Source organism: Mastomys coucha, unplaced genomic scaffold (genome assembly GCF_008632895.1).
Source record: "Mastomys coucha isolate ucsf_1 unplaced genomic scaffold, UCSF_Mcou_1 pScaffold14, whole genome shotgun sequence".
Lineage (NCBI taxonomy): Eukaryota > Metazoa > Chordata > Mammalia > Rodentia > Muridae > Mastomys > Mastomys coucha.
In genome coordinates this window covers 80,172,669-80,195,917 of record NW_022196896.1, presented here as the reverse complement: position 1 = coordinate 80,195,917, position 23,249 = coordinate 80,172,669, and the positions used below count along the sequence as shown (strand labels likewise).

General features: G+C 41.1%; 1 long non-coding RNA gene across 1 annotated transcript; it reads right to left on the bottom strand.

Moving 5' to 3' along the window:
- Positions 1-14,441: 14,441 nt before the first annotated feature.
- LOC116089167 lies at positions 14,442-23,181 on the bottom strand. The gene is made up of 2 exons (XR_004118196.1): positions 23,088-23,181; positions 14,442-15,023 (listed from the first exon to the last, which is right to left on the bottom strand). It is a non-coding gene; the product is annotated as an uncharacterized LOC116089167 (long non-coding RNA).
- Positions 23,182-23,249: the final 68 nt, after the last annotated feature.

Sequence of the window (23,249 nt, the reverse complement as noted above, 5' to 3'; positions counted from 1 at the left end):
TAGTTGATATTCTAGATTGGAAATCAACAAGAGCAGTTAAAACAGAAGAGTCCATTATACCTTGGGACTGTCACTAAAAGACGAGAGAGAGACATAGCATTCTGACTTCTTCCATGCTATACCCTTGGAATGTTCTGTGCTTTTATTATGATAAAGTTAGCTGCTTTCATCATGTAAAACAATGTAGAACTTAAACCCACAATTCTAACAGCCACCATCTACCACCCCAGGGAGTAACTATATCACACTGTTGTGGAGTTGTTCGTTTGGCTGGTTGGTTTGTTGTGTTTTATTTCATCTTTAAGCCAGAAGGCTTTTCTACTCTTTGTGAAGGGATAAAGTTTTTCTTTTCATACTTTCTTTTCCTTACTCATAAATGTTCACCTATTAATGACTTAATATTTTCTGATAGAAACTTTCTTTCTCTTGTGCTTATCAGTCAAGTAAAATTTTGAAATCACAGAACAGACTGACTTGAGAGCACTGGATAGAGCCATGTTTGCTGAAATGCTTTCTATTCACCCTGTCTGCTGGCCATTTAAAAATCTTCATGCGATCTTCTCAAAGATACTCAGGCACTACATTTTTCACTTATGAAGTGCTGGTGACTTTCCAGAGGATTGTTGGAGCAGCATGTATTTTTCATACTTTATAATAGTGCTATGAAGTACCACCTCACTATACAAAATACTTAGGGTACCAACTCACATCTCAGTTGATATCTGGTTGACACATCCTTGTTCTTCAATGCTGTCATTGCATTGTCAATCCCTGGCCTTTTGTGCCCACTCAAAGTTAAATCTTGAGGTTAAGGCCATAAAGGTCTGTCTCTTCTTACTGACATTTTTGTCTGAATTTCCAAGTCAGTGTTTCTGGTCTCCATGGACGACATATTTGAAATTAAACAGAATGGAGACTAAAGAAATGCAGAGTGGTCTTACTATCTAATTCTGGTGCATAATCAGGAGCAATGGCAATAGCCTGTATTGTTTTGGGAGCTACTGGAACTTTCCTGGTCAGTGCTCATAGGGAGGGTTCTCATACCCAGCATGAAGATTTCCATTTAATAATCCATAGCTTCTCAGAGCAGCATTATCCACTCATGCAGAGTACCTTCATTCAAACTCTTCTTTTTAATTATATATTTTGCAAAATACTAGGTTTCCAAATGGCTTCTTCATGTATCCTTGGTTTGGGTTCATCTTGTCTGCCTTTCCCTCATGTCCCTGTCTCTACCTGTCTCTGCCCCTTCCTCACCCAGAGTATGCCTTCTTTTGCTTTCCTATTGCATGTACTCTGCTATCCCCAACCCCATGGTGACCTCGTTCTCTCACCTATGGCCCCTTTCTTGCTGTCATGTCTTTACAGACATCCCAAGTCAAATGCATAAATTTAATCTCAAAACTACGATGTGCTCATGCAAGAGACACCAGATTCTTTGACTCCAGGACACAGAGAAACCAAACTGGAACTGAGCAGGAATCTTCCACCTGCTATTTAGCTTTCGTAGTACTAGAAGGCACTATGTAGACAGCTGGAGGAGAGATGCCATTAACATCACAGTCTTAACCAGCTGTGGACTTTGAAGAGTAGTGCATGCCTTTAAACCCAGTACTCAGGAGGCAGAGGCAAGTGGAGCTCCGCATTGGAGGCTAGCCTAGTCTACAGAGTAAGTTCCAGGACAGCTAGGCTACACAGAGAAGCCCTGTGCCAAGTAAGCAAGCAAGCAAGCAAGCAAGCAAGCAAACAAACAAACAGAAGTAGGGCTTGCAAGATTTGATTAAGTTATAAGAGTGGAATTATCATGACTGAGGTTACTGCCATTAAAATAGATGTCCCAGAAGACTCCCTAACTTCTTCAGTGTAAGAACATAGCTAAAAGAGGCCCTTGTGTGTCATGAAGCTGGCCTTCACCGCACAGTGGATCTGGCCAAACTTTGGTTTGGGCTTGGTAGTTTATAGGACTGTAAGAAATCAACTTTTGTTATTTATAAGCTACTGAGTCTGTGAGACTCTGTTATGGAAACCCAAATGGATTGAGTTACCAAAAGAAACTAAAATGTTTCATATGTCTCTTTCTTCCTCAGATCATCTTAATTGTAGGGTCAGGCAGTTCCAGGAAGAGCAGGCCAGCCAATAAGAAATAAAACTCTTAAAGCAAAGCAGATTTGAATTGCCACTTCAGGCCTGAATAAAAACAGCAGAGGCCTTTGAAAAAATTATCTGGGTGTTTTGCCTACATGTGTCATTATGTACCACTTGGTTGCAGTTCCTGCAAAGGCCAGAAGAACACATCGGATCACCTAAAACCAGAGTTACAGATGGTTGTGAGCTACCATGTGGATGCTGGGACTTGAAAGCAGGTCCTCTGCAGAATCAACAAATGCTCTTAACCACTGAGCCATCTCTCCCATTCCAAGTGCACGTCCTTTACTGATGGGTCAACAAAATTGGAAGAATCAAAAATAAGATGGTGAGGCTTAACTCAGATTGGGCAGTTCTTGTCACTGTTTGTCTTCATGACATGAGAAATGAAGAGAAGTTTTAAGTAATAAGATCCCAGAAGAGAATAAAATGTGAAGCAAGATTCCGGAACCAGGTTGACCCCCAATAGCATCTCTCTGAGATGGTTCGAGGGAGAATAGAAAAGAACTATGAATGACATTTAGGGGCTGATTCTTTCTAAGTGATTGGCTTTCAAGAATAAAACTACCTCCATTCAAACTCTTCTTTGGAATACTACCTGAACTGATTTTAGCCTGGGCTAAGGAACTAGTCACCAATTAGGGCTAATATTTTATCTTCCTTAATGCCAGAGGACCTTCCAACAGGGAAATGTAATAGTGGAAAACTATCTCTTCCTCTCACAGTTACTTCTGTTTCATTTATTCACTAACTGCTGCTCATAGCACCCCAAGTATTAGAGGCATATATCAATCCAGGAAGGATCCATCCTTGGTTTTTCTCAGGTCTTTTGCCTGGCTACTATGTGCTCTGAGCTATGAACACACTGACTTGAGAATAGTGTCTGTAAAATACTTCTCATATTATTACTGACTTTTGGAGCCAAAATGTTTGGTTTGTTTTTGCTTGTGTGCAACTAGCCCACATGTTGTATCACGCATAACAATGTTTCAAGACAAATGAAGACAGGCAAGCTGACCATGCCTCAGAATTCCAGCTGCCACAGTGGTTACAGTGTGGTGGGTCCAGAAGATCTTCATGCCTTTTCTAACCTGCTGCACGGTTGAGGGGTACAGGTTCACCTTAGTAAATCTCTCCATCTTGGCTTCAATGTGTCTGTTCTTAGCGAAGGCCCTACTTAGCACATAGCATCTCTAATTGTCCCAATGTCTTCACAAAGGAAGGAAGTGATGGGAAAATCAACAGGCTATGAGTCTACCCGAAGGATTCAAGAGCCTAGTAGCCAGAGCTGGAACAATCTGACCAGCACAATAAAAGCAAATAAAATGAAGTTAGAGTTTTATAATGTGTAGCCAATGAGATTGCTTAGCAGGTAAAGGCAGTCCAGTCCTGGGATCCACATGGTGGAAGGAAAGAACTGACTCTACAATGCTTTCCTCTGACCTTCACATGCATGTCACATGTGTCTAAATACACACACATGATTTAAAGAATGGGAAAAGTGAATAAAGCATCATTTAAGTTTTTAAAATTATAACAAATAATTATCAAGTACATAAATACCTGTAACTCCATACTGACAAATGACTGAATAATCAATGAAGCAACCAGTTCCCTATGCAGAAATATCTCATTTAATATATGTACAGAATGGATTACTGGCCTCAAGTGTGGGCTTCCCATAATGATTTCCTTTCAGTAAGAACAGCAAAGGGTTTGTAAAGGAGAGAGGAGTTAACTTCACAGTGAAGAATGCTAACTGTGCCTAAGCACGTGAGCAAGGCCAAGAGTCACAAGACACAGGTGCCTTTGATGTGATGTGACAATGGCCATCTCCTCTGACAGAGGCTCATTATGAAAAATACTTCATCAGTGTTCTCCAGAACTATCCAGGATGACAAAATCAAGAAGAAGCTGAGAAATGGTTTCTTAGATAAGAGGTTTCTTAGCTCGAAGACATCATAAATAAATACAATATAACAATAAGATTAGGGTCTTGGAACACATAACAAAATCTGAATGGAACCCATGGCACTGGCTGCATATGTGGCAGAGGATGGCCTTGTTGGAGATCAGTGGAAGGAGAGGCCCATGGGCCTGAGGGTGTTTGATGCCCCAGTGTAGGGGAATGTAAGGACAGGAAGATGGGAGTGGGTAGGTGGGTAGGGGAACACCCTCATAGAGGCAGCGGAGGGGGAGGGGATAGGGGGTTTCCAAAGGGAAACCTGGAAAGGGGAAGACATTTGAAATGTTAAATAAAGAGCCAGGTGGTGGTGGTGCACACCTTTAATCCCAGTACTAGGGAGGCAGAGGCAGGGCAGATTTCTGAGTTTGCGGTCAGCCTCGTCTACAAAGTGAGTTCCAAGACAGCCAGGGCTATACAGAGAAACCCTGCCTCAAAAAGCCAACAACAGAAAAAAAAAAAAAGAAATTTAAATAAAGAAAATATTCAATAAAAAATATTAAAAAAATCTAAATGAAGCATGTACTTCAGTTCATAATGTATCAGTGTTCCTTTTGAGTTATAATTAATGTTGCATTAATGTATATTAGTATGGGAGCTGAGCATGAGTTCTGTGAGAACTCTATACTACTTTCTCAACTTTTCTGTAAGTATGAAACTATTTTAAAAAAATAAAGTATATTGAAAATAAACAGCCTCATTAATGTAGAAAAATTAGAACTCAAGCAGACTGATAAATTATTGCTCTACTGGTAAAATAAACCAATTCAAACTAGATTAGATTACATTGAGTGCAGGTTTATTGAGAAGGTGCTCTTCAGGGAGTTCACTAGCCCCAGGGAAGGAGACCAGGGAAGTCACCACGGGAAGGGAAGAGAGGAGACCAGAAGAGGAAGAAAGAAAGAAAGAAAGAAAGAAAGAAAGAAAGAAAGAAAGAAAGAAAGAAAGAAAGAAAGGACAGAAGGAAGGAAGGAAAGAAGGAAGGAAGGAAGGAAGAAAGGAAGGAAGGAAGGAAGGAGGGAAGAGGGAAGGAGGGAAGGAAGGAAGGAGGGAAGAGGGAAGGAAGAGCATGCAGGGGTGGGGTGGGGGGTGGGGGGAGTTGGGAGTGTGGAGAGACCAGAATGTCTGTTGGATTAATAGGGAAGAGCCAGCCTCTAGGGGAGGGGCAGCCCAACCCTTTAGCTGGAAAGTTCAGGGTTGGAGCAGGGTAGCCCAGGTAGGGACTGAGAGATGCTGAGAGAACATAAAATATGCAACCCAGCCTCTTGTCCCAGGGTCTGAAACCAAACACAAGACGGTGTGACAAAGCGAGATAATCTGTTTAATGGTGATGGTAACAAGGAGGCCACAGGCCAGTCCTTAAGTATAATTAAACAGCAACTATGAAAATGAACATACTTTGGACACAGTTCCATGACTTTGAGTCCAAGCATCACAAAGAGTAAGGTAAGAGTAAAGGCGACTTTATGAACACTGACCAATGGGAAGACTATCTGATCTGAAAAGTGTTTTTGCTCTATGCAACGTATTATGCTACAAAGAGTAATTCTGATATTTTTTATTAAAAGCAAATATTTGGGGTTTTGTTGCTGTTGTTGTTTTTCTTTTCTTTTTTGAGAAACAAGAGACCTAAGGATGGATGTGGCACAACTGGTAATGTGCTTTCCTAGCATGCATAAGGCCCAGGTTGAGTCCCTGGCAACGCATAAACTAGTCACAGTAGCACATGCCTATCATCTGCCGGCGCAGACGGGACATGGAAGCAGAGGAGCCAGGAGTTCAAAGTCATTTATATAGAGAAATTGACAGAAGCTTGAGCTACATGGGAGATCCAAGGGGGGAAAAATGAAAAAAACTCTAAGAAACCAAGAGAATTATAATTTAATGCAAAACGCTTCAGCAAGAGAGCCTACCTCATGAACCAGAAGAGTCTCCAAGCCATTTCTGATGGTGCTGTGACTGGAATGGTTTTTTTTATTGTCTACTTTAAAAACCATTACTCATTTTTTTTTTAAAACTTCATGATTAAAAATCATTGCAAACAAAAAATAAAATCACACACTGAAATTGACCTGACCCAAAGACTATACAACTTAGAGCTTCCATACAGTTAGAATAGTCTCACCAGGAATGCAAGCTGTGCAGTTTCACTTTGGATTTCACACTTTCATGATCAAATATATTTTTATGAACTTATCCACCACACAAAATGAAAAAAAAAAGAAAGCATGACAGAATCAGAACGAGAAGATTTAGCTTTATATCCTCTTCCATAGCTCGTTTCCATTACCTGCATTCAGTCCTTCTCCGTCCTTTAATAGTGAACCTTTCTTGCTCTCTTCTTTATATACTATATTGTACCCACATGTACACTTGGGTATATACATATACATTACGTGCATTCAGTCCTTCTCTATCCTTTAATAGTGAACCTTTCTTGCTCTCTTCTCTACATACTATATTGTACCCACATGTACTCTTGGGTATATACATATACATACATATATATTACATGATGTATATTATACATGATATTTGATTGTAAAATGTATTATATGCTATATTTTATTGGCAAGATTCCACATATAAGGAAGAACACTGTTGAAACAGTTGAGACACCATCTGTAGAATTAAATATTAATATTAATAAATCCCACCTCGGTGGTTTAGGTTCATAAATGAAAGACACACACTCAGCCTTTGCATTTTAATATGCCTTAAACAGCACAATAGCTGGGCCACTGCTTAACTTCCATGCAGTTAATCTACCTCCCTCCGATAATCCCAAGTTATTACTTACTAATTCTATGCTCTATCTTGGCTGCTCTAGACCCAGTTGGGCAGTGCTCTAGGCTGCGCTCTCCCGGCCCCTTCACATGGCGGCCATGCCTCTCTGTCCTGCACTCTCCTCAGGCATGGTGAGTCTCCTCTCCTCCACACTCTCCTGGCATGGCAGATCTCCCTTCCTACTTCTCTCAGTCCCCAGCACAGGAATCCTAAAATCTCACCTCTGTTTGTCCTCCCCAGCTATTGGCTGTTGGCATCTTTATTTACCAATCAGAACCCGTTTAGGGCAGGTTCTCAAGCTACATGCAGATACTCTCATGTAAGCAATTTTGGGGGGAACATAATTAGCACTTGTAATCCAAGTAGCTACAGAGCATGAGTTTATTTTCTTTCTGAGATTATGTGACCTCACTTAATATTATGCATTCTAAGTCCATCCAGCTTCCTGAAAATTTAATGATTATTTTTCTTTAGAGATAAATAATATTAACACACACACAAACACATACCCCAAGTTTTCATTATCCATTCATCTGACAATGGACAACTGGGTTGATTCTAACTCCTTCCTATAATGAATAAAATATGAGATGCAACTACCTCTCTGGTAGAGTAGAATGATGTATATGTATGTATTTGTTTATGCATAATCTATACTTAATTATATATACCTTAAAAGAAAAAAATTGCTAATGGCCAGAGGGGAATAAGCTAATGCTAAAAGCCTTGACCTTATGTATGGGTAAAATAACATTTCACCATATAACTCTTATGATTATTACATAAAAAGGAAAACATTTTAACACACATGAAGAGGAAAATCTCATAAGGAATAGTAATTCTTCAAGTAAATTAATCTTCATGAATCAACTTAGTAAAATTGGGTTTGAATTCTGTTATTTGAAGCCCAAAAGTCCTAATATTTTCATTCTATAAAAGCATGACTCACTCTGCCCAGCAAGCATGGAGTAATTGCTCAAAACTGTACCTGAGCGGCATGGTTTAACAGCTCCTCAAAAGTATACCTGAGCGGCTATGATCTAATAGCTCACCTCTTGCATCAGGCAGCCACTGCCTCACCTAACCTCTTTTGTTGACAAGGCCATCTTTTTTCTGGAGGTTTGATCTCTCTCTCTCTCTTTCTTTCTCTCTCTCTCTCTGTCTCTGTCTCTGTCTCTCTCTCTATGAGAAGGGACATCCTTCCTCAGCATTCTGGTCTGTTTACATCTAAATGGATCCATTTGCCTAGGTGACATGTTCAAGCCATGTGGGTGTCACGGTCCTCATTCCAGCAGTCACTGTGGTGCAAGAAGGCCCTGGTTTTACAGACTTATACCTTGGTGTCTTGCCAGGCATCATGAGTCCTCAGAAGAGGAAAACCAAGAATTCATCTGGTTTTTGGATAAAGCTGTTATGATCAACTCGGTGGTTTCTGGTTCAAGAAAGTGAGGCTCTCATGTCTGGCCGTCTTGTAATGAGGACTGTGACACCCGCAGTTGGTAGAGCTGGGGAACAGTGAGCCTTCTCTGCACTGCCTAGTAGAGTGTAACTTGAAACACATGAGGCTCGCATATAATTAAAGATACACATCTTCAAACTTTATTAACACTATGCTTAAAATATGAACATATTGCATGTTTAGTAAGAAAGAATAATCTCCTAAAAGTGAATTTTTAAAAAAAAGCATGGCCTTTGATAACTGACAAGTTTATATCCTAGTGCTGCCGTGTGTGTGTGTGTGTGTGTGTGTGTGTGTGTGTGTGTGTGTGTGTGTGCATGTTGTGTTCAGGTACATGCATGTGTTGGAGTGCATTTGCATATACAAAGAGATCACAAGGTGATGTTGAGTAACATTCTTCAGTGTTGTCTACTTTTTTTTTGGAGATAACCTAGAACTTGCCAAGTAGACTCAGCTGGTTGACCAATAAGCCCCAGGGATCAGCTTGCCTCCCAGAGCACTGGAATTATATACCTTCCAAGCACTGAGATTATAAGTTCATGTAGATCATTATATTGGCCTTTTTATTTGGATTCTGGGGATCAACCTTGGGTCCTGTTGTTTTTTTGTTTTTTTTTGTTTGTTTGTTTGTTTTTTTAACACATTATCCAAGCTAAGCCATGATCTCCCTCACACCTCTGTCACTTGTTATGTAGTTTTGGGCAACCTCAGCAACCCAAGTCTCACATTTTTGTTTGTAAAGCAGGGGTAATTCCTTTCTCCAACCCTGCTCTTTATATTAAGACAGTGCATACGTGTTACACTGTGTTGTTCTTGAGAAATATTTTATAACTACTTCCCATCCCTCTCTGCCCCAACACGCCAGCCTCATAGTTCCTGCATGGTGCCTTGGGGAGACTATCAGATCTCATCCCTATGTTAGGGATGAGTGATTGACTTTAATCTAAAATGTGATCCATCTTGCTCTAGGTTATATGATCAATCCACCTACTTCCTCAGATCCCCCTGGGAACTTTTAGAAGTGATCCGTCTGCCCATCCATCCATCCATCCATCCATCCATCCATCCATCCATCCAAAGGACATTTATTGAGTTGGTGTTTTGTTTCAGATAGCATGATAAGTGCTTGGGAACCTGCTGAGTAAAGTAGTCATATGCTTATGTTGGGACTCCCATCAGGGAGTTTATAGTCTCCCAAGGATGACAGACAATAACGAACTGTACATGTGATCACTAATTGTGCTTTTTTAAAAAGTGCTATAAAGAAAAGGGAGCAGTACTGGACAGGAAAAAAAAATCACCTCTCAGAGGATGCGACACGTAGGATGGGAATGGAAGGGGGAGGATCAGAGGGAATGCTTCTGCAGCATCCTATCATTGCAGTCTCATAAACATCCAAAATAATTACAGAGCACACATGAAAGGCAGAGTCTCTTCCAGGGAGCATCTTCTCATGAAGACTGAACAGAGTCACATCCACGCTGCGCTGCTTCTCAGCGGTCTTTCCCCGCCCCTGGGCCCTTCCCCTGTAGACCTGAGACAGCCAGTTAAGTAGGTTTCCACTTCCATAATACACATCTTTTATATAATGAGTTTGGAGATAGGACATAATGGGAAGGAAAAAGTGAGAACACATACCCTATACTTAGTGTGTACTCTGGAATGCTAAGGAGATGAGATTGGAAGCCTAAAATGAAAAAGAAAAAACCTGTCTCCATTGACTGGCTCTGTGGCCTCGGACAGATTAGTGAGCCTGAATTTCCCTATCTGAGGCTGCTTCAAATCTATGCTCCAAGAATTAATAAAATGGCATATACATTTCATCTTGTGTGAGAAAGTATGGCAAACTTTTTTCATTGTATTACAAAAGTGATATTTTTTTGTTTGTATTTTTATTTATCTAGTTTTACTGTAGAAATGCTGGTTTTTAAGAACAAGTAGATTCTTTTGCTGTAAATACATTCCTTTAACCTTGGATGCTGGTTTGCAATTCTATTTTATGCTTACTATGACTATTTCAAAGGTAGATCATTCTTGACCTACCAAATCCTCCCTTACAAACTCTCAGGTGATGTGGGACAGGAAAGGGGAGTAAACTTGTCCTGGCCAGTAAAGATTATGTGATCAGTAAGGGGTCAAGGTTCAGGACCTCTGCTTCCACATGAAGCTACACATCAGCCAGCTAGCCACGCCTTCTGTCTTTGCTTGCTATCTGCTGACAAATTGTTTTTTTCTTTCCTCCTCTGCTGTGGCTGATGTGTCATAGGACCTCCTGATATGACTCAGAGAAGGATGAGAGTGGGAAAAGAAAGCAGCACAGATATCTTACCTCTGTCTACCCCAAAGGACCTACAGTCTTCAGCTCCAGGCGGAACCCTCACCTCCGATGGGCAGTCCACTTTTCTCATTCCTTTTCTCATCTGCGGAGTGGGATGTTAGGATGCAATCACCCTAGTAGCTCTGCTAAAACCCTGCCTTCTCTAGTAACCCTAAAATGTGGCACCAGCTTGAGGCTCTATAATATTATATCCTGTGCCACATTCAGCATGTATGGCTGACCTAGAAGCGGTTAGACCCTGTTGGGGCTCAGCTACCCAACGAGGATTTTTCTAGGTCAGTAAGTAATGGGAAATGTCTCAGAGGTACTGCCTATTTATACTCTGATAGAGCAGCCTTCTTAGAGGCCAGTTAGTAGCACTGAGAACCCAAGGGCTAGAAGAATGAGATAATTAAATACTAACCAAATAAGCCTATTCTGATCATTTATATAACATTGAAAAACGTGTATGATGTTGTCTAGGTTACACTGAACAACACTCACAAAAGTAATGGGAACAGACCAAAAATCATTTTCTTTCTTTCTTTCTTTCTTTCTTTCTTTCTTTCTTTCTTTCTTTCTTTCTTTTTTTCTTTCTTTCTTTCTTTCTTTCTTTCTTTCTTTCTTTCTTTCTTTCTTTCTTTCTTTCTGCTGTTTCCTACTCTTTAGCGGGCAGAGAAGAAAGGCAGATGTCCTGGGTGAGAGACAGGAAGAGGTAAAGACAAGTGATCTTATGCCTGTGCAGCTACAAGTACATAGAGATAAGAAGCCACAGAGTGCACACATTTAGTTAGATGCACCCATAACCTAAGTTTGCAGGAAGCAGGTTATCACTGGTCCTTCTAAAAGCCTGCTTTTAAATATGTCAACCTGTTCGCAAGCTCACGTACATTGATTTCTATCTTTCTGTTGTATTGTGTCCTGTATACAAGCCTGTCTTCTGAGAACACAGGGATGCCCCCCATCCTCAAACCCAACAATCACAGTGCGCCAAGTGAAAATAAGCAGTGCTTGCATCCATGCTTATGTTTTCTCTGAATTATTTCAAGATTTCAAAGATTCCTTGAGTTTGCAGGAGCAGTTCAGTTTCAAGCAGTAGTTCTACTTATGAAACAGGATGCTGTGTGTAGTCAAAATTAATTTTAATCCCTAACTATCCAAGTTAGGATGAGGTCGAAACATCTGAACAACTTAACCATCTCACACACTCTTCACGTCTAGCAGGAAGATAATTTGAATTAAAAAGAAAAACTTTAAAGTATATTTGCACAATCAAAGAAGGCAGAACGATTCTGGGGCCCTAGCAGCTCAAACATTACATTGTATATATCACATTAAACAGTAACAAGAAAGAAACCTAATAGGAGCCAGGTCTTGAATCCTTTCTGGATAATTCGCTACATTTGAAATCTAGTATGGTTTTCATGGTGCTCTTAAGCACTCTATAAAACGAGATTCTCTCAAACACATTAGAACATCTCTGTTTTGATTGGCCCAGGAAACCTGGAGGTGCTTGAAACGATTTCTTACAAACTATGCACATGGCTCGGCGTCACCAGGTCGTCTCCTTAGAGCCTCTTACTCGTTTATAGAAACTGCACAGCTGAGAAGTAACACAATGAAAACCGTTCTCTCTGCTGGATGAAAATTGGATCGTAGTTTCAAAGCCTGGCTATAAGTTTACTGCTGGATAGAATGCCAGCATTTTTAAAGGTTTACTTATAGAACTGCAGAAAGACTGACTGATATAAAAGAGATAAAGATTGGTAATTACTGTTGTTTGTAGGATCAGTCCGAGTTCTTAATCTCAATACTTGAGCATCTCTGGATGAGTGAAAATTTAAACGCACTGAAATGGGGATTCGATCAAGAGAGCCACAATCGGGGTGAATAGCTACAAACAATATCCAAAGTCCTGTTTGCAGATGTTGTAAGTGCTGATTCTGGCAAACGCGGGACTTCAAGCTGTAGCTTGTGCTGCTGATGCCATTCACAGTGGACACAGATGGTGGCTTGAGAACCTTTACCTCTAGAAGCTGATGCCTCTGCCACTCCTCCGTGCTTCTCAGAGTTGCTCATGGCCCTGCTTCAGTAGTCTCAGATACAAAGGTCAAAAGAGTACACGTGGCTGGTCTAGCCTAAGGTCGATCTACCTGAGCTGCAGGGGAGGCGGGGATTGGCCCTGTCACTAGTACTTTCATTTAGGCTCAAGGGGTGAAGGAGTCTCAAAACACAGGTTGGGTTAAGAAACAAGGTGATAAATTGTATATGGGATGGATCCCTAGGTGGGACAGTCACTGGATGGCCTTTCCTTCAGTTTCTGCCCTAAACTTTGTCTCTGTATCTCTTCCCATGGGTATTTTGATCCCCCTTCTAGGAAGGACCGAAGGATCCACACTGAGGTCTTCCTTCTTCTTGAGCTTCATTTGGTCTGTGAATTGTATCTTGGGTATTCTGAACTTCTGGGCTAATATCCACTTATCAGCGAGTGCATTCCATGTGTGTTCTTTTGTGAGACACTATTGTAGATGCCAATAAGTGCTTACTGACAGGAGCCTGATATAGCTGTTTCCTGAGAGGCTCTGGAAACAGCCCATTAGTACCCAACTAATACAGAAGTGGATGCTCCCAGCCACCCATTAGACTGAGCACAAAATCCCCAATGGAGGAGCTAGAGAAAGAACGCAAGGAGCTGAAGAGGTTTGCAGCCCCTTAGGAGGAACAAGAATATGAGCTAACTAGTACCCCGAGAGCTCTCAGGGTCTCAACCACCAACTAAAGAGTACACCTCGAGAGACCTATGGCTCCAGCCACATATGTAACAGAGGATGGCCTTGTGGGACATCAATGAGAGGAGAGGCCCTTAGTCTTGTGGAGGCTTGATGTCCCAGTGTAGGGGAATGCCAGGACAGGGAAGTGGGAGCAGGTGGGTTAGTGAGCAGGGAGGAGGGGATGGGATAGAGGGGTTTTTGGAGGGGATAAAATTTGCAATGTAAATAAAGAAAACATCTAATTAAAAAAAAAAAGAAAGAAACAAGGTGATCCACGATGAGAATCTCCCGAAAGAACAACCTGATCATCTGTAACTAGAGTGCAGAAGTTTTCAATCATTTTGATTCTCATACTTGCTACTTTCAACAATGACTAAGTATCTCAAAGAATTTTTATTTATATATATATATTTGTCAATGCTTACCATGTTAAAAATTAAAAGGTATATTTAAAATATTTATCAACTCATTTAAAATAACTGCTATGTATTAGCATAAGTATTTTTATGAAAAATGTATGATCCAAAAGAAGGTGGTTATAAGCAAAAGGCTTCACAGAAAGCAGTGGGTCTTTTGTGGGTATGTAGTGTTAACTAATTATATCGTATATTCTTCAGTCTCTGGAAGTGCCACAGTATGCTGAGAGACTAAGAATAAGAAGAGATCAATATCTCAGCATCATTGTGAAAGCAACTTTGACATCGGTGTCTCTGAAAAGGTCCTTGTGTCTCCTCCTAGTTCTAAAGCTGCTAGTTGAAAGGTGCATTTTGTGACTGAAATTAGATGGGGTCTATTATATTGAAGTGCACACAGCTGTTTGGACATCTTTATCCATTCCTGTCGTATGTCTTTTAACAGAGGTGGTAAAACAGAGGATCGAGTCTCCACCAAGTTATTAAAATGATCAAGTAGCAAAACCAAGAGCTGCTCTCTTGGCTGTCTGACTGAGCTTTTCCACTCTTTCTTTTAATCTTAGAGATCATCTACTTCCACCTTTAATTTCTGATTTTATAGTTCTTATATTTGCATGTCTTAAGAAATGGTATACAAGATATTTTAAACAAGAAATTTTAGAGTTACAGATTTCTAGAATTATTGCAAATGTAGTTTAAAGGTTCTTATGCTTGGGACCAAGTTCTCTTGTGGTAGGGTGTATTTATCACACAGATCCATGGTTATTAACTACAGCATACTGTCTATTTGGATTCCCTTGTTGTCCCAATCTCATTTTCCCACTCCAGGATCTCATGCGGAATGTCATGCATTTCAGCCCTCTCAGCTCCTCAGACTCTCCATGCCACTGACCATTTCTTAGATGTCCCCTGATTTTGGTGTCTTTATCTGTTCTGCGAATCATCACACAGGTATATAACAAAACACTGGCTCACCAGTCAGGGCTGGGGATTTTCAGGTGGAAGGTTGTAAAGGCGAGGGATCATTGTCATCATGCCATCAGGGACACAGGTTATCACCATGACTTCACAGGCGTTCTTGACCTTGATCGCTTGCCTGACTTGAAGTGCTGTTATTATTTTCTCCACTGTTAATGCTGTACTGACTTCTCGCTTCCATCGTGTATGTCTGCAAGAAAGTCCCAGACAAGTCATAGCTAAAGAGTGACAGGTGACATTCCACCCACCAGACTGGAACTAGAATACCTACATATGTCACTCGTAATTCTGCCTGGAAGATACTCTTTCTCTTTTCCCACTTATTGATTCACTTATTCATTTATATTAATATCAACCCAAAGGATTGTATCTTGTACTTTGTCAGTTACTCAAATTTCCCCAGCCTCTGCTACTCAGAACGCCTTCACTTAGCTCATAGGTGCCTTGAACACACCCTACTATTGTGGGATGGTTCTTGTCTGTCTATACGTCCTTCCTAGACTCCACAATAACTTAGTTTTATCCAGTTACCTCTGTCCTCTGTACAGAACCAGCCACACTCATCATAAGCTTTGGCTCTCATTACTGGAGGACAGAATTAGAAGCCATATTCTGAAAGCTATTTTTTCTTGGGTTGTATTATTTTTAGGCATTGTTAGCTGACAGTCCAAATAAAGACAAGTGCATACTAATCCATTGGTTTTTGCCTATCAACAAGCATTTATAGAGGTGAACATCTATTTACATGGATAAGCATGAATTCATACTTATGTGTCTGATTCACTGCCACAGGGAATATTCTAGCCCCTATCTCTTGCCTTCTTATATAGTTGCAGCATTATTTTAATGATGAAGCAATATGAGAATGGTAGGCACGAGGTGCCAAAGCATGAGAGAAATGCAGAGACTCCAGGGATCCTCATGAAATATTTATTTACAGTAGTGGAGATGGAACCTAGGGTCTTGCACCTATTAGAAGAACACTGTACCATCAGCTATATTCACAACACTAAGGAGAGTTAAACACCCAAGGAATTATGCTTCTGTGTCTGCAGCTATAGTTAGCAGATGTCCATACAAAAAGGCTGTGCAGTGGAGATGGGATTGAATCCTAGATCTAAGTATTGCTACTTGAATTATGTGAGTAGAAAAGAATTCTCCTGTTTCTTATCTTCCAAGAAGTATTACACTTTAATTCATGAGAACATGTGAGTGGTTCAGTGAATTAACACAAGCTACACATTTAGAATCGCCAGGCTCATTATTCATGAGTTGTTGTTACATTCACTGTAGGGCAAGCATATTATTATCTCCATTTTACAGATGAAAATACAGAGGCACAGAAATTTTTTATCTTGCTCAAGGTCTCCCAACTTGTAAATTAGAGAGCTGCTTTCCCATAAACTGTGACCTTTAAAGAATTGCTGAACTTGTCTTAACTTAGTTCTCTTTCTATAAACATAACGTTATGAACTGCTTCTCTCTGTGTCTCAGAGTAGAATTTACCACTCAAAAGATCTGGGCATTCTTTATGCCAGAGGTAACAGGACAATGGCGCTAAGGAACTCAGCCTTCCTGGATGCCTGTGACATGCCTTAAACCAGATGTGACAGAGGCCACTCCTAAGAAGGGACTTGGTTAGAAGATAGCTTTAGCTCAGCTATACCTGTTATTGCCTATTGTATGAAAATGTAGTGAAGAAAGATATTTCTTTACCTGGTATTCACTCCAAGAAACAGAACACCATGTCATGCCATGACACATGTGTCTGGTTGGCAGAGTCTCTTAGGAAAGCAAAACAGAAGATCTGCTGGGGAAGGCTGGTAGGCATGATCTAGCTCCTCAAGTCAAACTGATGACAGTCTTACACTCCTTTTCCATGGCTTTGCTCCACTCACGTCTGCGTCCCTTAAATCCCGGTCTAATTTCTTATCTCACATGGCACCCTGGGCTTCACCATTGATTGAGTTCAGAGCTTCTTTTTGAGTCTGGTGCCTCAACCAGGAAAACACTGAAAGCAATCCCCTTGCCTGCCCCTTCACGTGCCAGAGACTTACTTCACTGTGCAGGTCTCTTGCCCCGCCTCCCGCTCCCCAGGGATCTGTCATCGCTGCTAGATGTACAGTTACTTAGGACCTTTTATGTTTCCAGCATTTGGTAGTCACTGGTGCAGTAGTGCACCCGGTACACATGGCCCTTCTCTGCAGGGAGCTACCAGACCTGTGGCAACTCTAGCAGGTGAGCCATGTTTAGGCATGTTTGATTGTGTCAGCCATGTTTAATTAGCTAGCAGGCAATGCTTTTGTATTCAGTATCACACTTCAATCTTACAGAAGTAGCTGCTCCTTTCACTTCCATTTTAATAAGAAAACCAAGGACTTTCCAAAGTCATAGAGGAATTGGCAGATGATGCCACACCCTGAACCATGTCAAGTATACATCCCATTTCTCTCACACACGTATCTCGTAGGACCCTGGGGTTTGGTATGTTTGTGGCTGGTACGGCAGCTTTTCTACTGCTTTGCTGCAGTTTCTAAGTACTTTGGTTTACAAATGGAAAGGGGACTCTGAAGCGGGACCTTATACAAAATGTGGCTGGCAGCTGGGAAAGACAGCTGCAGAGAGAAAAGTGTATCCAGATGCCCTGAGGGTGGGTGGGATGCATGTGCAGTCAGGTGACTCCCAGAAGAGGAAGCAGTGACAGAGAGGCTGAGGTAAGGGGCGCTGTGAGGTTCAGTCACCCAGGCCTCAGACCGCAGTGTAAGCAGGTACCTTAAGTGTCGCAGCAGTGACCTTTATCAGGCTATAAGAATGTGCTTAAGATATACATGGCTTCCCTGTGCCCACATCAACGATCAATTGGCCAAGCAAATTTGGTATTTTTTCCCTCAAGCATAGATCATGTACAAGAAAGACAACATATCCTGAGATTATGAAGCAGGAGATGTATGACTAGGGTTTACAGCTTGAAGGTGTAGTGCTTGCATAAGGCTGAGTTTGATCTTTAGCATTGCGAAATGCAAAATAAATAAAAATAGACAAAACTATTATCTAAAAAATTTGTTCAGGATCCATACCTTCCCTTGTCCATTTTTTTTCCCTTTCTAAACCAAGGAAAGTGGGCTACTACACTTCATGATATTTGAATTACAAACTTTTTCTGAAACTATGACTTTTGAAAGCTTGTATTTCCTCTACTGCTGAATTGGACAATCTGAGCTTTAGACTAGTTTAAAAAGTACATTTTCAGCCCTGCAGACCTCTGCAATAAAGACCAACATGTGTCTACAGAGCACTTGAAATGTGGCCATCATGACTGACCTTTCACTGTATGTCTCCTGATTTAAATTTAAAGAAGAAATGGATACTATGGTCATTTGTTTTTAAAATGAATATACTCAAAGTAACTTACACATGTAAATCTGTTTTATTCCACGGTACATATTGTGAACTATAAGCACATTTAGTGATTGAACTGGAAAGTGCTATTGAGTATAAAATAAAAACAAAATAAAATGAAAGCAAAATATCCATTCCATGTTGAAATGGCAATACTTTAGATATACTAAGTTCAAAGAATGTATTATCAAAATTAACTGAATTTATATTTTAAACATAGATCTAGTAGAACACGTAGAATTACTAGTGTGTATAGTATTTCTTTCAGATGGTTTGGAGGTCCTCCCCTGTAAACTGTAGAGGGTGGTTGGATTGGCATAAAGGCTCTAGTTCATCATGAATTGTGTCACAGTTTGAGGAAGACTCCTGAATCATCCTGAGTCACTTCTTAGCTAAAGAGACTTGCCCTAATTACTTTTGCTAACAGGATGTAGGAGAGCCAGGGAAGTCTGATGCAGTACTTTGGTTTGAGGGGCTGACCCATTTGTGGTGTACATAGTACTATGGATAAAGGCACTCTGATATCTTTATCTGACATCTGAGAATGACATCCTGTCCTTTAGAGAGGATATCTCCTCTATCCTTTAGAGAATATGCCTTTGGAGCCCAGATCTCTATCCAACATGAGTTCCTCTGTTGGGAGGAGATTTATGCCACACTTTACAAAAATGGTTGATTCCTCTTGTGTCTGGACATCTTCAATCTGGTCACAAATGTCTGGAGTATTTGGCTCTGGCCAGGTTTGCTGGATAATTTTATGTCATCTTGACACAAGCTAGAGTCATTCTGGAAGAGAGAACCTCAGATGAGGAAAAGTGCCCACCAGATTGGCCTGTGGTACATTTCCTTGATGGATGATTGATGTGGGAGGGCCCAGATCACCTTGGGTCGTGCCACCCCTGGACAGGTAGTCCTGGGTAATATAAGAGAGTAGGCTGAGCAAACAGTGAGAGAGCAAGCAAGTAAGAAGCATTCCTTAACAACATCTCCATCAGCTCCTGCTTTAGGTTCCTGTGTTGAGTTCCTGCCTTGACTTCCTTCAGTGACTTATGATACAGAAGTATAAGATGAAATAAACCCTTTCCTCCCCAAGCTGCTTATGGGCATGGTGTTTTATCAAGCAACAGAAATCTTAACAATGTTTTTCCCCCTCTTTCTACATGGATTGAACTCTAAGCCCTTGATATATAAATACTGGTAGGCAGTCTAGCATTCTTTTTAAGGAGGATGGGGCAGGAGTTTTGAGTTTGCAGCCTTCTCTGTGCAGAACATCATCTTCCTCTCTATCCACTCTATCTGGAGGCACTCAATACGAGATCAGGGAGAATCTCTTTCTCTGACCAGTATGTGATGGTTGGTCTGGTTGGACTGGGAAAGATCACCTATCTTTATGGTGGATGTAGTGGCATGAACAGAGTGAGTAGATCAATGAACACTTTGGATATGGGCATGGTTAATTAGATGGACCAGGAAGGGCCACCTGTTCTTAGTAGCATGCGAGTTATAAGCTATTTAAGTATTCAGGGAACACAACTATATTCATTTGTTAGGGCTGCCTGGATAAAAGACCAGAGTGAGCAGCTTAAGTAACCGAAACTAGGCCTCCTACAGTTTGGAGTCTTGGGTTAACGTGTTAGCTTGAGGGTCTTCTGAGGGGGTCTCTGCTCAGCTCACAGATGGCTGCCTTCTTAGGGTATCTTACCCTAAGTTCCTTGGGTATCTTACCCTTGAGTTCCTGTCCTGATTTCCTCCAGTGGTGGACTGTGCACTGGAAGTATAAGTTGAATAAACCCTTTCCTCTCCAACTTGCTTTTTTGGTTAAGGTGTTTTGTTACAGCAATAAAACGTTGAAGAAGACACAGTTCTTCTATTTTAATGTTCATATAAGGTGCAAACAAATTGGGAGAATCCAACCAGTCTTTTACCACTGTTTCTGGTCCGTGGCACTCAAGAATATCAGTTCAATAAATAGGGCAGAGGTAATGACAGCAGAGTAGCCATCACATTACAGGAGGACTTCTTCTTCAAGGAGTCACCACAGAAACGTACATGGCTATGAATGCACTGAATCCTGAATTTCCTTGAGAGACCACAGTGGTACAGTGTTCTCCCCATATTAGGAAATTCCTTGTTACTTCAATCACAGTACCAGAGACCAAGCAAACTTAGCAGAATGTCTTTAGAAAAGCCTAAGTCTGACACCGGGCCCAAGGCGATGGGACTGTAATGGTTCACTTTGTTAATTTGACCCAGTTTCTCCTAAGATGTTAACAAGATTCTCTACACTGGGTTGGCCAGTGTACATGCCTACAGGGATTATCTTACATTAACTGATGTGGGCAGGCCAGGCCACTGTGGGCAGCACTCTCCTCTAGGCAGGGGTTCCTAGACTGCTTAGGAGCCGAGAGCAGAGCATAAGCCAACAAGTGGGCAGGTATGAATTAGTTTCTTTCTGTTCTTGGAGTGGATGTGATCTAACTAGCTGAAGTTCCTGCCTTGACTCCCTCACATTGATGAGCTGTCTATCTGGCACTGGAAGTGAAATAAACCTCTTCGTCCCCTAAGTTGCTTAGGGCAGTTGTCGGGATATTTTAACACAGTGACAAAAATGAGTCCGGAACAGGACCATCCAAGGAGCACATAGGCCAGTGTCTGTCAGGCACAGTGAGCACCTGTGAGCACGCTGGAAGCAGTAGTGAGTTCGATTGCCGGAGAAGGCAACCTGCTTACAAAATTAAAAAAAAAAAAAAAAGTAAGACGAGTGCTTAAAAGCTGGTGTCAAGAAGTAGGCGGTGGAGGTGGTGGCAGAGAAAGGCTCATGGGTTAAGAGCACTCGCCGCTTTTGCCAGAGCGGCAGAGTTCAGTTTCTAGTACCCACATCAGGTAGCTGACTACAGTAACTCCAGCTCTGGGTGGGTGTTGGGGGCAGCACCGTCAACCTCCTCTGGCACACTCACTCATACGCACACACACCCCTCACATAATGTAAAGTTTGCTGTTGTTGTTGTTGTCGTTGTTTTAAATATGCTGGCAGTGGGCTGGGAAGCTGTCTCAGTTGGTCAAAATGATGGCCACGCTGCCACCATTCCCATGTGAAAAGCTATACACAGGGTGCCCGATCCTGTCACCTGTAAGTTCAGTGTTGGGAAAGTAGATACAGGTGGATGGATCCATGGAAATCACTGGTCGGCAGGCCAAGCTGAACCGCTCAACTGCTCAATGACAGGTTTAGGGAGAAAGTGTTTCAAAAACTAAGGGGAGAGGAATCGAGACTGACACTTGACATTAATGTCTGGCCTCCACACACACGTACACAGATATACACAGCCCCACATAAACACACTCAACACAGCCTCCACACACAAAAGCTGGCAATCCAGGGACTGTTTAAATTTAAAAGGTACAGTTATACACATCTACACACCAAAAACAAAGAACTCCAAGAGGGTACTGGCCCAGCCTTGGTACTGAGACTTTGGGATGCAGCTGCTGTTTCCCAAAAGAAAATATGGGAATGGTCTCATTGGTTTGTGGACACCAGACAAATCTATTTCAGTACATGAGTTTGTTTACACCTTAACACCTACACTTCTCTTGCCAAAAGGATGCACTATTCTCCATTTGACAATGCTTAAAGAATCAATACATTGTACTGAGACCTGTCTAAATAACAACAGACAGACTTCATGAAATGGCTGTGATACTTAAAATGCATATGTCTTGGGACATACACTGCTTGGAAGGGCAAGCAGATGGCTTGAAGAAATCTTGGTTAAATGTGACAGAGGAGGAACATAAAACTGTCGCTAAGATGTTTTAAAAGCAAGAGGATTCCACTCACAGTATTTTTTTTCCCAATAGTTTTTCATACCTACTAAAAAAAGTACTCTTCAGCAATCCTAGATTCTATGTATATATGCTATATATAAAAGTTTAAGTAACCTGGGATCTTATATGTATGTAAACCTATTGTGTCTAGCATGAAACTTTCAGTTTTTAAACTGTCTTCAATAGTTAACAGATCCAGGGCCTGGGGGTGGAAATTAGCCGTGGAACCCTTGCTTAGCATGTGAAAGGCCCTGGGTTCTAAGACTGCTAAAAAAAAATGTATAGAGATTGTACAATTTTGGACCTATTTCTCCAATTACCAAATTAGAGAGACTATTGGATGACAATCAACAAATTTCTAATTCCTCATATTTTTGGATTTCTATCAATTAGGATATGTTGGTACCTATGTATTTTCAGTATTGCTGTAGACAAGCATCTACATAAGACTGTTAAATTGATTGTTGTTTTATATCAAACAACTTTTATAATATTCATTTTTATTGTTATAATATTTTATAAATTTTAAGGAATATGACAAAAAAGATATTGTAGGTATTGAAGGGGGGTCTCCGGGAGGAGTTGGGGTACAAAAGAGAAAGAAGAATGTGATTTAATTCTATTTACTTAAAATATGTTTTTAAATGTTAACAAATTCAGATAAATTGAAATCATGTAACTTTTCTCATCATAATGCAATAAAAGTAAAAGAAAAAAGAAAAAAAAGTTAGCAGCAATGGGCATTGAGCGGGTACAAGTTTTCATCATTTCCCCTAGCACAGTAAACCAGCAATTACTTCGTCTTCGGACTCTCCTACACTGCCTTGAGCTAGTGTCTTAAGACATCCAGCTGTAGAGACTAGCTAGGATCGATAAATCCTGGAGTCCTATTTATGGTTCCAAGAACCCATAGCAAGCTGGAATAGGTAAGGGAAGAGGACAAGGAAGATTTGAAACACAGACTTTGATCATTACAAGTCAAACAGCCAGGACATCTGCTTCTTTCGTCTCGTGTCCCGATACTCACACCTCCCGGAGCACTCTGAAGGTGGAAAAAGTGGGAAAAGTCACCCGCGGACCCTGCCTGCCCACTGTTCAGTCCAACGCTAACTTAACTTCCAGCAACTAAGTCTTCAGGAGCTCGGCGCCCCGCCCACTCTCCCCAGCTCCCGCTGAGGCCCCGCCTCAC